Here is a 27,237-nt window from a genome sequence, read left to right as displayed (position 1 = left end):
GTGATTTATCCACTGCTATATCCTGGAACTGACAAGCCAAAGATTACAGCTTAACCTTTATGAAAGCAGAAGCTGTATGTATCCCTAAAATAAATATTTAGCAACTAAAAAGCTCTGGTTAATTTTAATTTGTGATCAAAAGCAGTCAATTTAAACTGGAGCCTGCCAAAAGCCATTTGTATTTTCGAAATAATTTCTCAACAAATCAAGTGTAGAAAGGCTGCCCACTTTGGAAAAGGAATCTTTCTGTCAGGATTTTGCTATAATCCTCCTGACTGCTATTTCTCATAGTTGTCCAAATATTTTAAATGCCCTAAAAGCAAAAAGAACCTTTCATATATCTGAAGTGTGTTCTAGAACCTTTCAAAAGGAACAGCAACAATAACCTGGAGAACGATATTGTGTTTCTGTTGTATGAAACAATCTTTGAGTTTCCTTCCCCCCGCCCTCTTAATTAAATTATCTCAGCCAAGTTAACTCATAGAAAGTGACATCTGTTTTCAACCAATTCATCAAGGCAATACTGACCACAAAAGGTGATGGGAAATGAGTGTCAGTGGGTTTTATGATATGGGTCATATTGTACGATATTATATTTTATTATACTGCATGTTTGCACTATACTGTATTGTATTATACCATAATATATTGTAATATACATTAGTCACTGTTTGTGATTAACAAACCTTTTGACTCTGTTAACTGCTGGTTTATTTAGATTCTGACTAGAGGAATCAAAGGTTGAATTAAACAGATATATCTATATGAAAACTATTTTTCAGAAGAAGAGTTTTCTGACAATTCTTAATACAATCAGATCATGCCAGCCAGTAATAGTCCTACCTGCTACTCGTTTTGCAATGTTCAGAATAGTCAATTATTTCCATCCTGTGTTGTAAAAATAGCATTCCAAACATTTACTGATGTTTTCATATATCAGAAGGCAATCTGCTGACCTGATGTTTTGGAAGTTATTTCCTCCATCCCAACCAGTATAATCCATGTGGCCTGAAGTCATGGGATTAAACGTATGCCTTTCTTTCAACTTTTTCTTTTGTTTTTCCTTAACCATTTTTCATATTTATTGGTCTCCTGTGAACCATTTTCAAATCTATAAACCTCGGTTGAGGGCTGAACATTGCTGAACACAGGAATTGCCATGCCATGTTCCATCTCATATATATGATACTTCTGTAAAATGGTCCCAAAATAACATTTGCTTAAAAAAAACCATTCTCATTGTTAGTTTGATTGACAGGCTTCATTGGTTAACCATTTAACTTTAGCTTTTAAAATGTAAATACATTTATCTTTTCTTAGGTATAATGTGTCATGGCAGCTCTGAGATTTTATTCTATTGGCTGTACTTCAATTCTCCAATTTACTAATCCATGTATTACACCTCAGCATTGTATTTTCTGAAGACTGCACCTCCCATGCTTAGTTTATGTGGCTTGTAATAGCATCAACAGCAAGGAGTTTACAGCAGTGGTGGGATTCAAATAATTTAACAACCAGTTCTCTGCCCTAATGACCGGCTGGGTGGGTGTGGCCATTGTGGGTGTGGCCAGGGGGTGCGACAGGTAGCACTTGGCCTCCTGCACCCCCTGGGAGCAAAAATGGGCCATGGGGGGGTGTTGCCCCCCCCGTGCCACATTTTGGGCCTAGGAGGCCTCCCTGAAGCCTCTAGGGAGCGAAAACAGGCCGTGGGGGGCACCAGACACACACCCCGTGCCCTGTTTTAGGCCTAGGAGGCCTCTCTGCACTTACCTGGGAGTCAAAATGGGGCATGTGGTGACTCCTGGAAGGGGTGGGGCGGGGAGGGGCGGAGCTAGCCAGCAATTTAACTATCAGTTCGCCCAAACCGGCTGAATCCCACCACTGGTTTACAGCAGGGATGGGTTCTAAAATTTTTTACTACTGGTTCTGTGGGCGTGGCTTATTTTGTGGGCGTGGCTTGATGGTCATGTGACAATTATTTAGGATTTAGCAGACGTACTGGTCTACCAGACTTTTAACTGCTTGCAGAGCTGTACCGATCTACCCATTTATTTTTGCAGGCACTGATCTACTCATGTATTTTTGCAGGCACTGATCTACTCATGTATTTTTGCAGGCATTGGTCTACTCATTTGTTTTCTTTTAACACTGATCAGCTGTAGGGCGGCCCTTTGAAGCCCCGCGGCAAGAGTTTAAACAGTTTTTTTTCCTCTAGCCATCAGCTGGGACTCAGGAGGCAGCAATAGATTGGGGGTGGGGCCAAATAAAAGGTAAGAATAACGCAGGGGGTGGGGGGACACGGGGGGGGGCACAGGTGGGTGGGGGGGCAGAACTGGTTCGGTGACATCATATCATCACCACTACCGGCTGGGAGAACCGGGCTGAACGGGGAGGAACCCACCACTCGTTTACAGTGTATGTTAATGTAGTTGCAGCTTTATATATTTCTTTGTACTTCAAAAGCATAGAGAACTTCTCAATCACATTTCTGAAAGAGAGAAGAAAGTCTTCTCAGCACTGGACATCAAAACGTTGGACACTTCACTCAAAAATCTTGTCTGATGCCTCCACTGATGTCTCTGTGCAATTAAGTGTCTCTCTGCGCGTGTATGTATTTGTATTTGTTTAATTTTCATGGTCCTTTAAGAATTTTAATAATATTTCAATCTCAGCTTTTATGTCCTTTCTGAACCTTAGTTTTAGACCTGTGAGATTTTTCCGGCTCCCTGTTGTGATTGGAGTATGTAATTGCAGGTGGAATTGGTTATTTTCTGCACAGAAAATTCTTGTTTCTATTTTATTGAACTTTTGTCTTGGGTATTGGTTGCATTGGATTTGATGTGTATTTTTTAAATTGTTTACTTGTTTATTAGCCAGAAGTCACGGAATAAGTATTTTTATATCTTTTTATTGATTCTGGATCTGTAACAAAAAAACAAAGAAAAACTATAACCAAGTACAAGCAAAATGAAAATAAAAAAGCAAAACAACATAATTGGAAAATAACGAGGGATGGATGGAAGGAAGGAAAGAAGGAAGGAAGGAAGGAAGGAGAAAAATTAAATACACAATAGTATTAAATCAAACAGCAAATGAAATCTTGGCCATGTAAATCATGTTGATCAATTTCTCATTATTTCAATTCATATGCAGAAGTTATGGGCTAACTAATAAACACATGCACATGCATTACACACCACCCACTCTCTCTCTCTCTCACACACACACATACACACACTTCCTTATGCCTTTATGTGCAAGAAATGGCAAACCCTAGTCTATAAAGAACACGCTGCTCTCGAAGTCCATTTTTTGCAGTATTCCCTGAGCCCCTCAAGGGTGCAATAGTGATACTCAATGGATAAGAGTCAATTTGCAACATGCACAAAAACATCCTCTTAAACAGGTGTTTTTAAAGTCCTCAATGGACTAAAAAAAAAAAAGCCTCAACCTTCCAACTCTCAAAATGAATAAGGCCAAATAATCTGAATCATCTCCTTTGCTCTCAGTGACATCATTAAAAGAGACATATTGATTTCCCTAGACTTTCAGGATCAAATAGAATGAAAAGTGTGCCCCTGGTTGAAAAAGACTGCCAGACCCTTAAATATACAAACATAGGGAGACACATACATACCTCTATGTAAGTGTGGGCTTTTTCATTTCTATTTCATAAAACCCCATTTGTTGCATATTGCTTGCTGTCAGGTTCACACCAAAAACAACCTAGAATTGCAGAAAATACGACTTCAGCAACAGAGTGGTCAATGCCTGGAATGCACTACCTGTCTCTGTGGTTACATTCCCAAACCCCCAAAACTTTAACCTTAGACTGTCTATTGTTGACCTCACCCCATTCCTAAGAGGTCTGTAAGGGGCATAAGCACACCAATGTTCCTACCATCCCTGTCCTACTGTCCCCATTTATTTGTATCCATTTCCTGTATTCATAATCATGTTTATACCTATATCTGTTATCTTATACATGTTTGACAAATAAAGTAAATAAATAAATAAATAGAATAGAATAGAATAGCCAAAGTTCAGTTCTTTATTTGCTTACATCCAATATATAGAATCATGCCAGACTAAATCTATGCTATCTAACCCTTATGAATATACCCTGGGAACTTCTAAGAAGTGGCTATTCTAACCCTCATTCAGCTCTGGGCTATGTTGCCCCTTGCCCCCCCACCCTTTGAATGTGCTCCATCCATCCTGGGAAATGTTGCTTCACTATAGTCCATCACAACACCTCCCTCTCCTTACACACAATCCAGGAATGGGTTCTACTTAGCTTTACTACCGGTTTGCAACGGGATCGCGCATGTGTGCTCACTTCGCTCTCATGCACACCTTGCTTCTGCGCATGCACAGATCACCAATGATGACATCCACCCTGGTGGTCAGGGCCTCCTGACAGTTTTACTATCGGTCCTTGAGAACCAGTCCGAACCAGGGGCAACCCACCACTGGCAGTCTTTTCCTACCATGCTTATTCTACAAATCTGAAATGGTATGTTTGAATTTCATTCATCTTATTCTTCAGGGAAACTAACCGGTTGTATTATAATAGGCATCAGGCAGAAAAAAGACAAGAGGAAAACTACCGATATCTAAAGCACCTTTAAACAACAGAAGTATAGAAACACAAAACATCTATTGCAATTGCTGCAGAAGTAAATGTAAGAAAGAACAGGGTGGAATTAGGAAACTGATATTTTAAAGTTTTGCTAAGAACCAGTGTGAAACACTCTATACCATGCATCTGTGCTTCTCGGATGTCTGTTGAGGTAACAAACGATTCAAAATATTTGACTCTCCCTAAAATAACTATTTGCACAAGGCAAAAATTTACTTTTGATGCAGAATGGAGAACCAAATTAAAGGCATTGCAATGAAGCCTAGACCTGTTTGTGGACATTTAGATGCTGACAAGGAGAAAGAAGAAGCCAAAAGCGGCCCAGAATGAAAATATATGGAACAGGACGACAGAAACAATAACTGTTGTGAAAGCAGAGAGATGGACACAGCATGTTTTTCTAATGAGAAGTGACCAGCAATGCTTTCTAAAGGCTCCATGAAGAATGAAATAGATGGAAGAAGACAAAAGGAGACAGTTTTGTGGAATGAACGTCAGCACTCAGCATATCTGGTTAAGGATCAGGGTATGGAATGATTAGCTTGGTGTATTTCAAAGGAGTTTTTGTACTTCTTTGCACACCTTATATATCAAGAAAGAAGACATCTCTCATCATAAAACTGCTTTACAAAAATGTTTCTGCCCCAAGCTGTGACCCAAGAGAAGTTTAGATAGTAGCTGCTCTGAATAGCCCCCAAGAGGCACAATAGTTAGAGGGTTAGGGAGTTGTGAAGGGATGCAAGGAATCGACATACAAATTCTTCTTCAGCACTGTTTATGGCCTTGGGCAAATCAGTAAGTTTTATTCTAACCAAATCCTCCCGAATCTGGGGCTTTTCAGATTTATTGGGATCACAGCCTATGCTGACTGGGCTGAAATGTGATCTTGAATTTCATGGACACTGCAACTCTATGGAACTTCAGTCTTATAAAGAAATTATGTTGATTGGTTTGTATTTAACACTATGGTCAAAGGTCAGAGGCAGAAGCCTCTGTAGCAGCAAACGTCTGCAAATTATTCCTTATTTTATCAAATCCCTGGGAAAGCATAGCCTAAAATTTAGGGCATACAGGCTCAGTTTTCCTTTTAGAACTGACTTTGGGCCTACGAACGGGAAGACTTATACATGAATGCTCTTGTCTCCCATTACTATTTTCAACTAATGTGCTTAGATCAATAAAAAAAAGAGCCCTGGTGGCGCAGCAGACTAAAGCACTGTTATTAACATCAGCTACCTGCAATTACTGCAAGTTCAAATCTCACCAGGCTCAAGGTTGACTCAGCCTTCCATCCTTTCTAAGGTAGGTAAAATGAGGACCCAGATTGTGGGGGCAATAAGCTGACTTTGTATAAAATATACAAAAGTATGAAGGCTATTGCTTAATGCATTGTAAGCTGCCCTGAGTCTCCGGAGAAGGGCGGCATATAAATCAAATTTAAAAAAATGGATAGAAGTTCCTGAGAACTGAACACTTTCAATCAGAATAGAGTGGGAAGGGACCTTGGAGGTCTTCTAGTCCAACTCCCTGCTCAAGCATGAGACCCTATACCAGTGGTGGGTTGCCCCCGGTTTGGACCAGTTCGCAAGAAACAGTGGTAAAACTGGCTCCACCCACTGACCCGGATGTCATCATAGGTGCAATGCGAACCGGTAGTAAAGAAAAGTAGAACCCACCCCTGCCCTATACCCATGATGGCGAACCTATGGCACGCGTGCCAGAAGTGGCACACAGAGCCATCTCTCAGGACATGCCAGCCGGGACCCATTGCTTTTCTGGCCAGCTGGTCTTCGCATGCGTGAGAGCACCAGAAACCAGAAGAATAGCTCCCTGACACGCACATGCACTCCAAGAAGCCGAGCTCCCCGTTTCCAGCATGCACATGAGTGCCAGCCATGTGGTCTTCACACGTGCATGCATGCCAGAAACTGGAAGACCAGGTGACCAGCGTGCATGCGCATACCGGAAACCAGAAGCTCAGCTTCCAGTGCATGTATGCGCGCTGGGGAACTGCTCTTCCGGTTTCTGGCACTCCCCCGCAGATGTGCACATGCTCCCATTTCAGCACTCAGTGCCGAAAAATTTCGCCAACACTGCCCTATACAATCTGAGACAAGTGGCTGCTCAGTCTCTTCTTAAATAAACATTCATATATTACTTTGATATTCATTGTATATGTTCTGTCCCCAACCCCACGCACACACACCAACAGACGTTCAAGAGTTAAAGACCAAACCAGCCGGCAAAATCCTTTTCCTTATGATAACGGAACTTGGCAACAACCTAGTGGCTGCCTGCCAAGAGTTTACTATTTACGAAGATGAGAGATAATTTCTCCCCACTCCTGGTACATCAAAAGAAACAGCTCAATAGTTACGGAGTCAATCAAGTCCAGAGATAATCCAGCAAAGTCTATAGCAAACAGTCCGGCAATGCAGAATGGTGTGGAAGCTTTCAGCTTTGTTCGTCACAAGGTTTGACTGGCCACCACGCTCCCTTTTATATCCTGTGGGGTGTAGTCCAGTGACTCAGCCTAATCTCAGGCATGCCTTTTCTTCTGTTGCGCATGCTTATCTCTGCGATGCTGGCATGGATCCAGCCAAGACTCATTACCCTCATCACTGTCCATCTGTGGCTGCGTGGACGTGCTTGGCCCCGGCCCTATCTCTTGCCCTTCGGCGGACACAGAAGGCATTGCCAGAGAGGAGGGTCCTGGAGAGGGAGGCCTTCCCAACTCCTCTTCTTCACTCTTGGAGTCCTCTCCTGCCGATGACACAGGCTCAGGTAATGGAGCCACAACAGTATATTATTATTAGATTCATATCTTATCCAAACAAACAAGAACCATATTGTAGTTTAACGTGAAGGTCTGATTTACATAACGTGCTATGGCAAGAACTGGGCTTCCTTCGCACAACACTGATGTACGTAATACAATTGAAGAGTGAGAGAAATAGCTACAAATAGGAAACAGCTTAAACAGAATAGGACACAGGCAGAGCTAGAGAGGGGCATAGATTGAACTCAAATAGCATATTTAGTTTGTTAGATTTACATCCTTCATATATTTTCTTCAAGAACTCAGGACAATGATCTCCATTCATTTTATGCCCACAAGGAAAAAGGAGTAACTGGCCCAGTGGTTTCCATGGCCAAGGTGGACTGGTCCTAGTCCAAACGATGCTAGACTGGTCACAGTATGCAATTGTTAGAGTCATGCTACATTCATATATTACCCCAAAGGTGTTTTCCAAAAGAGCAACTGGACTTTCTTGGTTTTTTTCCTGGAAAACATTTCTATTCTCATCTATGAAGCTTCCATGGAAAGTCCAGTTGCCTTTCCAAAAGCATTTTTGGGACAACCATTTATTTAGTTAGTTATTTATTGGTTCGCTTTATATGCCGCCCTTTTCTGGAGATTCAGGGTGGCTTAAAAAGCGTTAAGCAATAGCCTTCATACTTTTGTATATACCTGCTTAGTAGGGCTTCCGCCCCACCCCAAGCGGTGTTCTTTTTTATACAAAGTCAGCTTATTGCCCCCACAAACTGGGTCCTCATTTTACCTACCTCGAAAGGATGGAAGGCTGAGTCAACCTTGAGCCTGGTGAGATTTGAACTTACAGTAATTGCAGGCAGATGGTGTTACTTAACAGTGCTTTAGTCTGCTGCGCCACCAAGGCTCCATGACTGGATGATTGAGAATCTCCATAGACATTCATATATTATTCATTGATATTCATTGTATGTTATTATTAGATTAGAGTCATATCATATTCAAACAAACAAGAACCACATTGTTGTTTAATGCGAAGGCCTGATTCACGTACATGTTTTGACAAGAGCTGGGTTTCCTTCTCATAACATGCTGGAAATGCTTAACCCAGTTTCAATTTGTTTTTCCTCTTTTACCTTCTCTATCCCTTCTTCCTGTGGTGTTGAAATTTTTAAAATTCGGAATGTTTTAAGTTCCAAATGTTCTATTTAGCATTCATGCTTATTAGAACTATTCTGAGCTCAGAATGATTCTTAAATTTAAATTGTATAGTGATTAGTTGAAAACTAAGATCTATTACACGGGTGTCAAACTTGCTGTGTCATGTTGCCATCATGTGACATTTCATGAGGCTTTTCCCATTCGGGGAGCTGGGATGGGCAAGGCCTGCATGTGATGCATTCAGCCCGTGGGCCGCCAGTTTGACACCTCTGCGTTTAAAGAGGCCTGATCCATCAAGCAGTTAGCCTCTGAAACAGATTCTCTGCTTAACTCAAAAAACAAAGTCACTGACATTTACCAGCATTTTGCCTGTTTAAAACAGCTGTCAGCACCTAATAATTTATTGGGAACAACTTGTGTAATGATGGATATGTGTACCTGTATCCTTATTTCCTGCTTTGTTTGTTGACTCTTGAGCTCTTTGACTTTAACTGGTGTTGGATTCTTGAATTGTCATGGAGTTTCTTTCTTTTATATGGGTACATATGAGCCACGGTGGCGCAGTGGTTAGAGTGCAGTAGTGCAGGCTACTTCTGCCGACTGCTGGCTGCCGGCAATTTGGCAGTTGGAATCTCACCAGGCTCAAGATTGACTCAGTCTTCCATCCTTCCGAGGTGGGTAAAATGAGGACCCAAATAGTTGGGGGCAACATGCTGACTCTGTAAACCGCTTAGAGAGGGCTATAAAAGCACTATAAAGCAGTATATCAGATTAAGTGTTATTGCTATTGCTATTGCTATTGCTATTGCTATTGCTATTGCTATTGCTATATGTCAGGCTCCAAAAACCTTTCTCCAAATCCTTTATTGTTTCTCACCTATAGACAGAAATCTAGCCAAACTAAAGCAGATTACTTGTACCATAAAGCATATACTCTGAGAACTATTAGAGAAGAGCCATCTTCACCATCTTTCTCTCACAAAAACTTCACTGTCTCTTGCTCCTCTGGAATGCACTCCCTCTGTCCTGGAAATCCAGATTACCTTCCATCACAATATATTAGTGACTCAGGGTGATCTACAACATGAAGACAACAAAATTCCATGATCCAAACCATGATCCATGCCAGATCTGGTGGGGTGAGTAGAAACAATAGAGACGAGCCTTGCTTCTCTAAAACCATTCTCCATTTGATTCTGAACCAAACTGTAATTTTTGAATAAGGAATAGTTCAAAAATAGTTCCTATAGTTCAAAAATTAGCTTCCCAACTCATCTTCCTCTGTTGCAGTATATTGAAATGGCTGCTGCATGATCATACCAAAGAAAAATTAGGAAGGAGCTCTTTCAAACTCAGGACAGGATGTTCTAAGTGTTGGAGGTTGAAATGCAACAATGGCAACTCATCAGTGCCTCATAACCTGCTGACCACAAGGGGACACTGCTATAGATAGAGAATTAAGGATTTGCTCTATGTCCTTTCTTGGTCTATCAATCTGGCTTGTATTTAAGATATTTCTAACCTGAAGTGGCTTCCTTCTGCCTTTCTGCTCAGGTCCTCATGTGCAGAACACTTGCTGTTTGACTTTCCTCATGACAGGATGTAATTAGTTAGATGCTAAGCTTTGCCTGACCCTATGATTTATTTCCTGTAAATAAATTAATAAAACCTGCTTCACTAATTGTTGCCAACATTCCTCCTTTCATGCAAACATAGAGTACTTCGACCTGCAACACTGAGCTTCAAATCCGTTGAATTGGAAATGATTTGCATCTTCCTTTTTTGCACACCTCCTTATAGAAATAGAATAACAGAGTTGGAAGGGACCTTGGAGGCCTTCTAGTCCAACCCCCTGCTCAGGCAGGAAACCCTACACCACTTCAGACAAATGGTTATCCAATCTCTTCTTAAAAACTTCCAATGTTGGATAATTCACAACTTCGGGAGGCAAGTTGTTCCACTGATTGCTTGTTCTAACTGTCAGGAAATTTCTCCTTAGTTCTAAGTTGCTTCTCTCGTTGATTAGTTTCCACCAGTGGTGGGCTGCAACCAGTTTAACAATTGGTTCTGTACAGAGGTGGGTTTCAGCAGGTTCTGACCAGTTCTGGAGAACCACTAGCGGAAATTTTGAGTAGTTCGGAGAACCGGTAGTAAAAATTCTGACTAGCCCCCCGCCCCCATCTATGCTCTGCCTCCCAAGTCCCAGCTGATCGGGAGGAAATGGGGATTTTGTAGTATCCTTCCCCTGGAGTGGGGTGTGAATGGAGATTTTACAGTATCCTTCCCCTGCCATGCCCACCAAGCTGTGCCACGCCCACCAAGCCACACCCACAGAACCGGTAGTAAAAAATTTTGAAACCCACCACTGGTTCTGTGAGAGCGCACTTTGCTTGCACACGCGTGCTTGCGCGCAGTGTTCAAAATACAGCAATTTGAAGCTCAGCTGCTTACCTTCTAAGGCAGCCCCGGTAAGTAGAACAGTGGAGGCACGGAAATCAGCTGTGCCGCACGAATCAGCTAAGCCAGAAAGAAGGAAATATAGGACAGGATAGGGTGGGGGTGGGTGGGTGGATGGGACCAGCTGATCATCGCAACTACTGGTTCGCCCGAACCGATCCAAACCGGCAGCAGCCCACCACTGGTTTCCACCCATTGCTTCTTGTCCTACCCTTATGCCATGTCTCTATCATCTTCACCATCCTTTAGGATTGTAAAACAGAATGTGAGAATTTTAGATTTAGCAAAAATAAATCAGAAGGAAGAATGGATTTGTCCATTGGTGTAGCTTTCATTCGGATATGTAAGGATTGGGTCTTTGTTTTAGTACATACTCTCCAAATGGTGTTCCTTACTTCACTCACTGCTACAAGATGCTGATAATTTACCATAGAATTCAACATCTGTTGCTGTACGTTCCATGCCCAGTAATGGACTTGGAAGATATTGTATTAGACGCTTTTGACATTATAAATGGATGTAAAGGCTCACAAATCAGAATCAAATTGTTAAGTAGATGGTACAGAGGAGGTGGACTGTGGGGCCTGCCAGAAACACAGCCTGTTATTTTCATATTAGAATGTAATGGCACCATTAAAGTTAAAATCACTGTTAAACTTGATTGAGTAAATTAGTTAATTAACCATAGCATCTAATGCATTCCTCCAAGGCATACCTCAAAATCCTCAAGATGCAGACAACTGATAGAGCCCAAGCCATCCATTATCCTAACTGCACATTGTGGTATGATTACACTCATCTCTAAATGACTTATTATGAGATCACTTTATAAAAGAGAAGGTGGCAAGCTGAAGCTCTGTGGTGACTTTGAGACAGAAAAAAATGGCAAGAGATTAAGATGCTTGTCTCCCTAGACTTGTGGCAAAGCTTTAAAATGTGCATTATGGCACATTTTATTTATCTTCTGTTAATCTGTTTTCTATTTCTATCAAATCCCAAATGTCTTACAACTGTTTTCAGAAGTTCCTATCCCAGTCCAAGACAAAGCCTTAACTTGCAGAATTATAGAATAATACAGCTGGAAAGGACCTTGGAGGTTTTCTAGTCAAATCCCTGCTCAAGCAGGAGACCCTATATCATTTCAGATAAACTTTATGCTTTTTATTCCAGTCAGTTTGAATTGTGGCCCTTGATTCTATCTACCATCGGAGATAAACTGTGGTCTGAAGAAAAAAATCCAGACTCACATTTCTTAAAGGTAGTCCTCAGGCTCAGGACCTGGGTACTTACGGGACTGCCTACTACCACCAATAGCCTCCCACTGGCCGGTACGCTCTCATAGAGAGGGGCTCCTCCGGGTGCCATCGGCCAAACAATGTCGACTGGCGGCCCCCAGAGGGAGAGCCTTCTCTGTGGGGGCACCTACTATCTGGAATGAGCTCCCCCCGGAGATACGGAGGATCCCGGATCTGCGTACCTTCTGCCGCACTCTAAAGACCTTTTTATTTCACCAGGTGGGCCTGGCCTAATTTTCTCCCTCTTTTTAATTTTTTTTATAATTTTTAATATTTTTTAGTATTTTATATATTCAAATGTTTAAATTTGTTTTAAATTGATTGGGGTTTTAATCTGTCTGGGCCAAAACTATTTAATTTTATTTTATTTTATTTCTGCTTTTTAAATTTTGTATGTATGTATTTTATTGTTGGCTGTGCACCGCCCTGAGTCCTTCGGGAGTAGGGCGGTATATAAATCAAATAAAAGTAAAAAAAGTAAAGTAAAGACCTCAAAATGCGACCACAATTAAGTCCAACATTTCTGTTGTTAAGCAAGACCATTGTTAAGGGAGATTTGTTCCACTTTATGACTTATCTTGCCCCAGTTCTTAAGTGAATCACTGCAGTTGTTAACATGGTTGTGAGGTGAATTTGGCTTCCCCATTGACTTTGCTTGCCAGAAGTTTGCAAAACTTGATCACATGACCTCGGGACACTGCAAGTATGAACCAGCTGCTAGGCATCCAAATTTTGATCACATGACCATGGGAATGCTGCAATGATCATAAGTGTGAAAAACAATCATAAATCACATTTTTTTAGTGTTGTTGTAACTTCAAACGATCACTAAATGAATGGTTGTAAGTCAAGGACTATAAGTAGTAAATTATTGCTCAATTATATACATGTCTATAACTCTTATGATTGACATCAAGAAGGGATTCAGAACGCTCTCATAAAAGCATGAACATGTGAATTGTGGTTTTTAGTTCTAAATTAACAGATTAATAGAATTGGAAGGGTCCTTGTAGGTCATTTAGTCCAACCCCCGCCTGAGCAGGAGACTCTATACCATTTCTGACAGATGGCAGTCCAGCCTCTTCTTGAAAGCCTCCAGTGATGGAGCTCCCACAACTTCTGAAGGCAAGGTAAGGTATTCCATTGGTTGATTGCTCTCACTGTCAGAAAATTTCTCCTTATTTCCAGGTTGAATCTCTCCTTGTTCAGTTTCCATCCATTATTCGTTGTCTGGCCTTCAGGTGCTTTGGACAATAGCTTGACCCCCTCCTCCTAAATATGGGGAGTGAATGAAGAGTATTAAGTAGATTTAACAAATCAGTTAAAATCATTGGTTCAATTTGATGAATCAAGTCCGTTTGATTCAGTCCTACTTGAGTGCCTTCTTAAGATGATATACACAGAAGTATCCGCATGAACTTCCCTTCCTATTAATGGTGGTTGCTGATTTGGTGATTTTTAAAAGCAGTTTGCAAATTGTTAATATAGCATGATTTAGTGACTCGCTGCACCTCTGACACTGAGACGGCATGCACAAATTATGTGCAATACTTTGCAGGGAGAGTTACTGATTTATATCCGCAGTGCAATTTGTTGGTTCAAAATTTGCAGCAGCAACTTTGTGGTCATAAATTGAAAATGGGGGGAAAAAGAAGCAAGGCAAATGTGTGGCTCTTTTGAATGCTTAATCAATAATCAAAGTATGTGGGGATGGCAGCTCCTTCCAATTAATGGGTATTACAAAAAAAAAAAAAATCCCTTGGCTTTTCTTGACATCTTCTAATTCTGGTACAAATGAATAGCTACCTAGAATAGATTGATATTTTTTCAGACAGTATCCTGAGAATACTCATGCAGAAGGCAATTTAGGCATAATTCTAATTCATCTACTTTTAACCATAGAAAAACCATGGAATTTCAACACTTTTTGTTGTTGATGTGTGATAACCTGCATCCCAATAAACCCCAACTTGTATTATTCTTCAATGGCCTACTACATAGAACTGGATTCATACAGGGATGATTATGATTGATTACATGCTAACAAATTGGTGCTGACCTTTAGCAATCATGAAGTTAGGCCTTCTGTAGGATGATCTGATCTCAACTTAGACCTTCAGACTTTGTAATGGTGCATCCACTGAAATTCCTGCTTCCACATTCAACCCATTTCATTAAAGGCAGCAAGGTCCATCCACCAAGATCATCCTTTCTCTTTCTCTTTCCTTTCCCCTTTACCAGAACAAATAGATCTACAGTGGATGCTATAGCCATCACCCTTCACACTGCTCTGACTCATTTGGAAGGGAGAGGGGCTATGCTTTTTGTAGATTTTAGCTATGTATTTAACACAATTCTTCCACATTGACTAGTGTCTAAACTTATGGATCTTGGGCTTTCTTATTCAATCTACCTTTGGATTATGGATTTCCTGTCTGGCCACTCTCAGAGGGTCAGATTAGGTAATCATATGTCCTCAGCCCTTATTCTTAACACTGGTACACCACTGGGTTGCGTGTTGAGTCCCTTACTCTATATTCTTTATGTACATGACTGCATTCACACCAGTAATACTATTATTCAATTTGCAGATGATACAACAGTGGTGGGACTCATCTGGGGGGGGGGGATGAGTCTGCCTATCAAGATGAGGTGGACCGGTTGCTTTCATGGTGTGGAGACAATAACTTGGTCCTTAACCCCAATAAAACCAAGGAGCTTATAGTGGACTATAGAAGGAATAGATCAGACATCCAGCCCTTGGTTATCAATGGAGACCAAGTAGAGCAAGTGGCTAATTTTAATTTTCTGGGTGTTAACATAAAAGAGGACCTGACCTGGGATGCTCACATTGCAGCACTGGTCAAAAGGGCCCATCAGAGATTATACTACCTGAGACTTCTCAGGAAACAACAACTAAATGAAAAACTGCTGGTGACCGTCTACTGCTACACCATAGAGAGTATTTTAACTTACTGCACTTGTGCATGGTTTGCCAATTGCACAGAATTTCAAATCAACAGACCTTTCACTCTAAGAATTTGGAAAGCTGCAGTCCCAACGCATGTGAAGGGCACTTGTGATATGTGTGGTTGCATGCAATTTAAAGTTGTCTCTTCATGAGATTAAGGGAGATAGCAGACAAGTTGTAGAAAAGACAGGGGAACAACAAAACTGACCCCATTCTTTATAACTTCAGAAGCATCCAGTTTGCAGAGATTCATTCTATGGAACTCAGTATCTAATAAATTGGATATTTATTTACTGAAATTGGGTAGAATGCAAAAAAAGTCATTTAAGCAAATGGGTTGGAAGTAGAGGCACACAATGCATTCTAGATAAATCCACAATGGCGACAATACCAATAAATTAGGATATTTCATCATGAAGGTTGTATGCAGTACACTTACATTAGAAAAGATCAGTTGGGTCATTTCCATTGGAAAGGGATGTTGTAATCAAGACAATGCGATGACATTCATTAGAAGCTGAATCTCTTACTTTGGCAGGAAAATTCAAGAGTAGCAATTTGGTGAGTCAACTGAGAACTTTTGGCTAGCCATGCTGAATCGTAGAAATTAACTAGGAAAAGTTCTGTAAAAAAGCAGAGATAATGAATCTTCAGTTCTGTAAGGGCGAACAGCCATGCTGAATCCAAGTACAGCTGTCTTATATTTGCTCTGTGTGCATTTTGCCACCAGTAATTTTGTCATCAATTTTCATAATTTGTTTAAACATATTTGTCTTTTGGACATGAGAGGTCATATTTCATAGCTGTGATGAATTTTCTCCTTGGTCCAGCTCTACAGAATTTGCACTTAATTAATTGCACAACCTTTAATTCGACAGACTGTTCATTTCTAATAGCCGGATACTTTCAAATGGTTGTATAGAGATAGGGAGAGATGAAGAAAAGTAGCTCTGAAGTAGTTTCAGTAATTTAAATCATACAAAAATTGCTTGTTGTTGTTGTTGTTGTTGCTGCTGCTGCTGCTACTATTATTATTACTGGTTAATCTTTAGTGAAATTCACAGCCTTTGAGGCTGGTTAATAGCTCAGCAGCTCGAGTCCTAACCAAGGACCTAGGAACTGTTAAGGTATCGTCGGAGGATGTAAGCTGTTCTGAGTAAGGTGGTTTTTTGTAGAGGCAAAATGTTCAAGTCTGGTAAATTTAGAATTTCTAAATAGCGGGGTAGCCCTTTGGGTATTGCTCCAAGGGCTCCAATTACAATCAGGACAACACACAATTTCTTTTTCCACAGTCGCTCAACTTCCATTTGCAAGTCCCGGTACTTTATGATTTTTTCTTGTTTATTATTATTATTATTATTATTATTATTATTATTATTATTATTATTGCTGATCCATTCATTTCCTCTCATACATTCTTTGGAAATATTCAAGCAAAGGGGAAATCTTTGTAACTGAGTGACATCTGGGGATGTACAACGATGAAGCACATTTCTGGAAGATTCATAGAAAGAATGATTCAACCACTAGTAATACTATTTTAAAATGTCAGGGTTGTTTGACTAAACTAGGATCTACTAGCAGAGGTGTTCATGGGTTGGACAGACAAATGGCAATACTCACATATCAATATAATCACAGAAGTGCCACATTCACAAAGTATCTAAAGGCAAGACGAGAAACAATGGCCAGAAACTAACCATGGAGAGAAGCAATCTAGAACTAAGGAGAAATTTCCTAACAGTGAGTTATCACTGTTATCAACAGTGAGTTATCATCAACCAGTAGAACAGCTTGCCTTCAGAAGTTATGGATGCTCCATCACTGGAGGCTTTCAAAAATAGACTGGACAACCATTTATCTGCAATGGTATAGGAACATGAGGGGGTTGTATTAGAAGACCTCCAAGGTCCCTTCCAATTCTGTTATTCTATGTTCTTATGTATTTCCATTAATACATAACTGAGGCATTTGTCTGATTACATCACTTCAGTTGTGTTATGACCTCGCCATCATAGCTGATGCCTCTTCTAATTTTATACTCTGTTTATATGAGAGCCCACCCAACTTATCTGAAAAGCCTTGCTTAAACATGCCAGTTATATATGAGCCCAGCCTATGTAAGGCTCGGCCTGTTCATCTGCAAGATGAGTTTTGTTGTGAACACTTTTGCCCTGTTCACTGGCATTTTAGTACCTATGTTCATGCCTGTGATAATCCCCCCCATCATTTGTTTAAATCCTGACATAGATCATATGGGTTTTATAATAACACCACATGCTAGAGAACAATTACATTATCAAATGTTACACCACCTGATCATTCTCTGTATTGGGTTGAGGGTGGGGGGAAACTTATGCCCACCTCCCTCGCACAGCAGATTTCATTACAAGAGCTTAACTATAATGCCTAAAAGCTTTCTTGGTTCTTAACAGGGCTCTCTCACCCATCTAGACAGCCAATATCTGGAAATGTGCCCATCAAATCTGTCTGTCAATTTATGAGGCTTTCCAAGACATCTAAAAGGCAGACAGGAAAGAATAGACAAAGGTTAACTCTTGTCACTTCTTTGTAAATATAATTGTACTGGCAGCTTGTAAGGCAATGCGTTGCTCCCTAGCAACATTTGAGTTTGTGGAAGAATTGAATATATATTTCGGTTACTTTTCCCCTTGAATGTTTAGTCCATCCTTGTACGTGTTTTTGCTGGTTGTTTTTTTTTTCTTCAATGATTACACAGGAGACTGAGTTGTCTTTTTCAAGATATTTCTACAGGTAAGGTGAAGCCTGTCCCTACCAACTTTGAAAGGAAAAAGAAAAGGAAACTTACTTAACATAGTCTCACTGGTTAATTAAGGCAAATATGCAAGGTGCTTGTTCTATTCCAAATGAAAATCCTCAATAGTTTTGGCATTGATCAGAACATGGCTGCGTAAAGCACCAATAATAAAATGGGTTGAATGTGGAAGCAGGAATCTTTTCATTAAAACTGCAGGAGGCCCTTCCTAAATGGGTCATAAATTTTTATATATAATCTTTTTTTGTTTAATAAGTTTTTTAAAGTAATGCTTATAATTTCTTTTAAAAATTCCTTCACACTGTTATGTTTAACCTTGACTTTTCTTAAGCTATTTAATGTACACTGTATTATGCTAGAATGTTAATAAAAATGTCCAGAATAAATATAGCAAATATAGCAAATTACTGGGGGAAAGTGAGAGGGAATAATGAGAAAGCCAATTTGCTAGGGCAAACATCTGGAATGCTTATTATCAGTTCTGGATTAGTCAGGCCAGAATAATATGCACCATTGAGCTCCCTCTTATAAATCTTGTTATAAATTTTGGGTGTTGTCACTATTTCTGTCTCTATCACACTTTAGATTATAGATTATAGAATTCTTTATTGGCCAAGTGTGATTGGACACACAAGGAATTTGTCTTTGTTGCATATGCTCTCGGTGTACATAAAAAGAAAAGATACATTCATCAAGAATCATAAGGTACAACACTTAATGATAGTCATAGGGTACAAATAAGCAGTCGAATCATACTAGGAAACAATCAATATAAATCATAAGGATACAAGCAACAAGTTACAGTCATACAGTCATAGGTGGGAGGAGATGGGTGATAGGAACGATGAGAAGATTAATAGTAATAGTACTGCAGACATAGTGAATAGTTTGACAGTGTTGAGGGAATTATTTGTTTAGCAGAGTGATGGCATTCGGGAAAAAACTGCTCTTGTGTCTAGTTGTTCTGGTGTGCAGTGCCCTATAGCGTCGTTTTGAGGGTAGAAGTTGAAACAGCTTGTGTCCAGGATGTGAGGGGTCTGTAAATATTTTCACAGCTCTCTTTTTGACTCGTGCAGTATAGAGGTCCTCAATGGAAGGCAGGTTGGTAGCAATTGTTTTTTCTGCAGTTCTAATTGTCCTCTGAAGTCTGTGTCTGTCTTGTTGGGTTGCAGAACCAAACCGGACAATTATAGAGGTACAGATGACAAACTCAATAATTCCTCTGTAGAGGAATTATTGCCCCAGTTCCTTGGGCAGTTTGAGCTTTCTGAGTCGGCGCAGAAAGAACATTCTTTGGTGTGCTTTTTTGATGACGTTTTTGATGTTAGGTGTCCATTTTAGGACTTGAGATATGATAGAACCTAGAAATTTCAAGGTCCACTCCAGAAGCCATCGGACAACCAGTTTTCTCCCTGTAAGATAGAAGGGATAGGAGCAACGGTGAAATCCAGCAGGTTCTGATAGGTTCTGGAGAACCAGTAGTGGAAATTTTGAGCAGTTCAGAGAACTGGCAAATACCACCTCTGGCTAGCCCCATAGTGGGGTGGGAATGGAGATTTTGCAGTATCCTTCCCCTGGAGTGGGATGGGAATGAGGATTTTGCAGTATCCTTCCCTTGCCACGCCCACCATGCCACACCACGCCCACCAAGCCACGCCCACAGAACCGGTAGTAAAAAAAATTGTATTTCACCACTAGATAGGACGCACTTATTCTGGAGTTCTTCAGACCTTCACAGAGGTCCATCCCTCCTCAGAGGTTCAAAACTGCAAGAAGAAGAAAAGAAAAGAAAACGAAAAGAACCTCCATGCTCTCTTTCTCTGCTGCTTAAACTGTTGTGGACTAGTCACCTAAGATTCTCCATTCCTTTTTAAATCACTCTAAATATATATTTTGTGACGGGGCCGATTCGACCAGGTTGTAAATAATCTAGTCCCCCATGCAAGGCAGCCATTTTGTAAAATTGTATACAACATGTCATAACATTTCTAATAAACTAATCATCTGAAAATTATTGTTGATTGCTGGTTTATATGTTGATAAGAGACCATAGATTACATCTAATCCTGATTCTACTTCCAAAATCATTTATGGATGTTGAAAGCATTAAGGTAGGTTGTTTCCATAGCAGCCTCTGGATAAGTAATAGTTGCATTCAATGTCCTACTGTTTAGCGATGTGAAACTAGGAATATTTAGAATGCTAAATTGTCCGTCAATAATCTGTGGTTCAAATTCTTCCCTTCTGGCTATAAAATGAAAGAAAAATGTTCTGGCTTTCAAATTTTAAAATATATAAACACACTCCTTTTTTTGCTATAATTCTAAGAAAGTCGTTATTACGGTAGTCTTGTAAACAGATTCCTTCTGTCCAAATGGGACAGAACTTCTCATTAAATCCCAAAGGCCAGGCTGCAAAGCAGTCATGAAATCACAACAGGTGTATGGAAGCTCCTAGCCTGGCTTCATGCCTGCGTTGCTCCTTGTCACATCATCAGAAACTACAATAGGGGCTTTCCTGAGGCAATTCCCCAGAAAACAACAGGAAGAAATAGTTGGGGCCTGATACAGTGAGCACTCTTAAATTACACAGCAGTTTCAAGTACAGTGCACAGGAAGAGAAAGGCAGGGTGAATAAGTACCCTTCAGTCTGTCATGTCCGTGAACTAGGAAAGCTCTCTGGTTCATTGAATCAATTCCAACTGCCACGGCTCATCCATTGATTCTACGGGAGGCCCCCAGACCAGGATGTTCCGAGATGAAAGCAGGAGTAATTCTGAACTAGCTGTAATTCTTTATAAAACATACACTAAGTATTTTTGTTGACTCCAGCATGACATTTCCAAGGTGGCTGGAAAACTGGGTCATTTATTACATGAGGTCCGAATCAATAATAAAAAGAGAAGAAGAAAAAGAAAGAAAAAAAAGAGAAAGAAGGGAAAACAAGGAAACAAAGAGAAATAAATATGTTTAAGTTTCCAGGAGAGACCCTTTGTGGGCACATTTGTGCATTTTTAAAAGTTAATCTAAGAATGTATTTCTCGGTGTATTTTTTATATATGTATAAAAAAGAAGCAAACAACTCATAAGTTACGATTTATAAAGTATAAACTTAAAATGTTTTGCAGAGCACCTGGCCCTTGAATTGCCCCTGTCTTTTCTTAGCTGAAACTCATCAAAGCTAAAAGAGACAGTATATAAATTCTGTATCGAGCCAGCCCTTCTTCCTGAATTTATTATCTCAGCTTTAAGTATACTGATTCCAGATTCTGGCTTCCAAGTACAGAAAAGAAGAATTTAATATTTCCCCTACTTCCCTTTTCAGGATGCCTTTCCTGGGTGTCAGTGCTGCAAATTGTTATTTTAAAAAAAGATAGAGGAAGATTAGGTTGCCTTTGCATCAGTAGGTTCTGACAGGTTCTGTAGAACCGGTAGTGGAAATTTTGAGCAGTTCGGAGAACCGGTAGTGGAAATTTTGAGTAGTTCAGAGAACTAGCTAATACCACCTCTAGCTGATCCCAGAGTGGGGTGGGAATGGAGATTTTGCAGTATCCTTCTCCTGCCACACCCACCAAGCAACACCATGCCCACCAAGCCACGCCCACAAAACCAGTAGTAAAAAAATTTGAATTTCACCATTGCTTTGCATGGACATTACATTTGAGAAAATAAACTTAGGAAATAAGACAGCATGAAACAATTTACATATTTTCTCATTTAGCCCTCAGGGGCCTGCTTAGGTTCATAACAGATGAACAATTCAGGCATAACTTTTCCCAGAACTAATTTTCATCTGAAAACAAGATGTGTTAGTTGAGGTCCTGTCAGTCATATGAAGTAAGGCACAGAGTTTTGTACGGTGGTCAATTGTTGGGCAGTTTTAGGTATCAGATTGTGTCCAATTCTTTCTTGGTCTTCCAAGAGCAGACTACTAATAAATCTTGGAATATATGAATTTGAAACTAATAAAGTTTGAATGTTATCTTGGAACAAAAATTTGTGATGATAGTAGCAGTGATGCTGTAGAGAGGTCCTAAATAACAGCTGATCTGTTTATGTGACAGTTTCTCTGAAGAGAAGGATAAGATCTGTCCTTATTTCCCTGATGGGATCTCTAAACTTCATCCATAGCTTCAAAATAATGTCTCTGGAGATTCTCAGTCATCCAGGTCATGGTTGTCTCAAAGGTGCTTTTTCAAGAGGCAACTGGACTGTTTCGCTTATCACCCAAGAAGCTTCTTCAGAGCTGAAGAAGAAGAAGCTTCTTGGATAAGAAGCGAAATGTCTTCAAAGAAAAACCAGAGAGTCCAGTTGCCTCTTGAAAAAGCACCTTTTGGATTTCAAAATAATTATTCATTCACTCTACCAGTAATTCTACTTCAATTGGCAAGCTACAGGGAAAGAGTGGTATGTGTGTGTGAGAGAGAGAGAGGGGGGGGAGGGAGAGAGAAAGAGAGAGAGAGAGAGGAGAGAGAATGTGTGATGGATATCTGAAACAATGCCTCAGCAACTATCAACATGAGCCAACTATGGTGGATCTAGGAAATTAAGTGAAACCAGTCTTGGTTAATGCTTCAGTGGGAATTAGTTCAGAAGTTCAGACTGGGAAACTGAGAAGGAAACAATGTCAGAAGGCAGCTACCCTTGCCTGGAATCTCAGTTGCCAGAAAGCTAAAACCTAGGCAGATACAATTCCATAGACACTCCTCCAGGTCTCAGTTATACAAGCCAGTTGGGCAACCTCATATGTGCTAATATTATGAATGAAGGTGGATTTATTGAAAACTGATTTGGCATTTAAAAGCAGCAGCCAGAGCCCAGAACCACCATGGATCTGATAACTAGGGTGGAAGTCAAGTGTGAGAGCTTTGAAGCAGTGGATCCAATGTCTCCAGGGATAGCCTGTCCCAGATTTCCCACCATATCTTCCTCAGCCCATCACTGTCATAATATTCATATCTGCCTTCTCCAACCGCCTAACCTGCTCTCATCATTCATTAATTCCATCTGGGCCAATGAGTGTTCCTTTTGCTTTATACTAGCATTGCACTGAAGTTGTATAACTGGAAAGACTGCAAGCGTAATGATGAGATGCTCACTTTCTTCAACTTTGAGGTATCTGCACACACTGCATACTCTACTGTCTTGTTAATGTTACTCATGCAATTAAAAAGCACATGCAAGTATTCCTGATACAAAGATTCATTTGAGAATTGCTATGCTGAGGTAGGTACTTTAGGAAAGTGTCAAATATCTATGCTGTTGCACTAAATACAGCTGCTTTTGTGAATTGTAGATGCCTAAAACTTTATTTTTTGTTCTGCTTTTAGGATTGGCTATTAAAAGCAAAGGAACAAGCAGTCAAAGAGTATGTTGTAGTCTAGCACTTGGTAATGTAGCTATGAAGATCTTGGAAAAGATATTCAGATGCTGGCATGTGTCCTTATTTACAAAGATCAGCATTGTACTAGCAATGTCTTTCCCTGCGTTGCTTCCTTAGAAAGCCTTAGTTGGACTTTGAAGAAGCAAAGGTGGAGTATTAATGATTTTGAACTTGATGTTGGAGAAGACTTTGGAGATCTTACTGCAGACAGCCAAGAAAACAAATGGATCTTCAAGCAAATTGACCCAGAGTTCTCACTCAAGGCACAAATGACTAGGCTCAAATTATCCTACTTTGGACACATTATGGGAAGACCCAGATCTCTGGAAATGGCTCTAATGCTGGGAAAGGTGAAAGGAAAGAGAAGGAGATGACCAGGAATCTTTTGAATTGGACTGAAAATGAAGGACAAGAGAAGAAGTTGAATAGAATAGAATAGAATAGAATAGAATAGAATAGAATAGAATAGAATAGAATAGAATAGAATAGAATAGAATAGAATAGAATTCTTTATTGGTCAAGTGTGTTTGGACACACAAGGCATTTGTCTTTGGTGCATATGCTCTCAGTGTACATAAAAAGAAAAGATACATTTGTCAAGACTCATAAGGTACAACAGTTAATAATAGAATAGGGTACAAATAAGCAATCGAATCATACTAGGAAACAATCAATATAAATATAAATCGTAAGGATACAAGCATGCAGTCATAAGGGGAGGAGATGGGTGATAGGATGAGAAGACTAATAATAATAGTAATGCAGCCTTAGTGAATAGTTTGACAGTGTTGAGGGAATTATTTGTTTAACAGAGTGATGGAGTTTGGGAAAAAACTGTTCTTGTGTCTAGTTGTTCAGGTGTGCCGTGCTCCATAGCGTCATTTTGAGGGCAGGACCTGAAACAGTTTATGTCCAGGATGCGAGGGGTCTGTAAATATTTTCACAGCCCTCTTTTTGACTCATGCAGTGTACAGGTCCTCAATGGAAGGCAGGTTGGTAGTAATTGTTTTTTCTGCAGTTCTAATTATCTTCTGAAGTATAATGAATATATGAATGAATGAATGAATGAATGAATGAATGAATGAATGAATGAATGATACTTATTCATTTGCAATGCTCTTCTCTGGCTTAAGACTCCACAGCCCGAAAATTAAAGGGCACATAAAGTTGCTTAACATAACCATTTCATGGATGTGCCCATGTACTTTAAGCTTTTTTTTGTTTTCTGGCAAGAATACAACAATAGATTTAACGTTGTCTTCTGGGTTAATTACTTTGTTGTCTTCCTTCTTAATCTAGCCTACAGTTTTGAGAACTCCTGATTGTTTCCTACCTGAATACTAGCCAAATTTGAATGGGCTTTGCTTTCTGTTAACAGTTCAGCAACAGGCTGCCAGTGAGCCAGGCTGCTGAAAAACAAAAATGCCAAGGCACGCATGACTTAGAACAGGAGAAAACGCACCCAAGCCTGTTATTGATTTTGGCAAGCTTAACCAGCACAAAGAAGATATTATTTGTTGGTTATGTTTGTTCAAAAACAATTTGACCCCTGCTTTTCAGGCCTGCCTCATGCTCTCCAGATGAATCCACCTTTTCCCCCAATTTAGGTTCAGCATTACAGTTTAAAAGATATAACATGGCTGGAAAAGAAGATGGTAAAGAAAAAGATAGAAATAAAGCAATCTCTAACACCCATGTTAAAAGTTTAAAATTAGTTTTATACAGTGCCCAGTTCAGAAAGAGGAAGAGACTGATGGCAGCTGCATTCCATTTCATCTTTCTTTGCTGCAGTCAGATGACAAGTGGGGGAGGTAGCTGAACTTTAGAGGAAATTATTCAGCAAAATGAAAGGACCACCTCTTGGGCATACTAGAGGTTTTGCCAGTACACAATAGCAAAATATAAGAGACAGTGTATTGTTCTTACTGATTTACAAATTACACAGTGCTTTTTATTCTTGCTGAGTTACAAATTACACAGTGCTTTTATTGCAGCTCAGATATGGACATGTATACCAAACGTGTGCAAGCTGGGCTTTGACCAGATCTCTCCAACTCATTTCCATGTATCAGATTATGCCAAATCTGAATCACAATAGTTATTTGAAGCAGTGATGACATTTTGGGCTGAATGGCCGTGATCTAGTTGTTGTTTTTATTGTCCTGATCTTTTGCCAGCTGCTGGCATCTTCAGAGGTAGAGTAAGCTGCAATGTGGTATATCTCTCAGTAGTTCACAGTCAACTGAACATACTCAACAAGTAGTCCTTAATGGTACTACATTTATATGGAGAGAAGTAAGCAGTAGGGTACTACAAGATTCCATCTTAGGCCCAGTACTCTTCAATATCTTCATAAATGATTTAGATGAGGGAATAGAAGGGGAACTTATCAAATTTGTAGATGATACTAAACTGGCATAAATAGCCAACCCCATAGATCATAGGCTCAAGACCCAGAAGGATCTTGACAGACTTGAGCACTGGGCCCTATCTAACAAACTGAAATTCAACGTAGAGAAAAATAAAGTCTTACGCTTAGCCAAGAAAAACCAAAAGTACACATCTAGATTAGGTGAAACCTGTCTTAATAACACTAACTGTGAGAGGGATCTTGGAGTCCTAGTGAACAATCAATTAAATATGAGCCAGCAGTGTACGGCAGCAGCCAAAAAAGACAGTGCAATCCTAAATTGCATCAACAGAGGAATTGAATCAAGATCACATGAGATACTAGTACTGCTCTTTAAAGCCTTAGTAAGGCCATACCTATAATATCGCATCCAGTTTTGGTCACCACACTATAAAAAAGATGTTGTGGTTCTAGAAAGAGTGAAGAGAAGAGCAACAAAGATGATTAGGGACCTGGAGGCTAAAATATATGAAGAATGATTGCAAGAACTGGGCATGGCTAGTTTAGTGAAGAGAAGAATCAGAAGTGATGATAGCAGTGTTCCAATATTTGAGGGGCTGCCACAGAGAGGAGGTGGTCAATATATTTTCCAAAGCACCTGAAGGCCAGACAAGGAATAATGGATGGAAACTGATCAAGGAGAGATTCAACCTAGAAACAAGGAGAAATTTTCTGACAGTGTCAACAATCAACCAATGGAACAATCAACCAATGGAACTTCTGAATGCCTTCAGAAGTTCTGGGTGCTTCATCACTGGAGGCTTTTAAGAAGAGACTGGACAACCACTTGTCAGAAATGGCATAGGGTCTCCTGCTTGAGCAGGCTGTTGGGCTAGATGACCTATAAGGTCCCTTACAAGTCTGTTATTTTGTACTCTGTATTTGAATCTGGCAAACTGTTCTCTGATTGGTACATGTCACAGGAGTCCAAGAAAGCTGGTTCCCGATTAGTTCCTCATCTAGGTAGAACTCCAATTGATTCAGTTTGAAGAAATTCCAAGGAAAACAGTTCTTGATTGTTCAATCTTTGACCCAGGCTGTTGATGAGCTCTTTGTGTAAGTGGACTTCCATCTACTAATGAGCACTGGGGCCTGGCTAGCTCCTAAAGTTAATACATTATACATAGTCACATAAAGTGCAATGATCCATTATTTCAATTCCTGGTAAAAAGTTTGAAAAAACTGGAAAAAAATCTAGCTACATATCTCTGATGAATCCCAGCATAGGACAAAAGTGCACAAATATTGCCTTCAGGGGTTTTGTATAAGTAAAAGCTCCAGACAAGATATAAGCTGTGTTAAATATACTGAAGTTTCTGTGTTTCTTCCTTCCATGGTTGCATCCTGCT

The sequence above is a fragment of the Pituophis catenifer genome, unplaced genomic scaffold (genome assembly GCF_029215685.1).
Source record: "Pituophis catenifer annectens isolate HBS135680 unplaced genomic scaffold, rPitCat1.0.hap2 SCAF_3, whole genome shotgun sequence".
NCBI lineage: Eukaryota > Metazoa > Chordata > Lepidosauria > Squamata > Colubridae > Pituophis > Pituophis catenifer.
Note: the sequence above shows the minus strand (reverse complement) of the source record.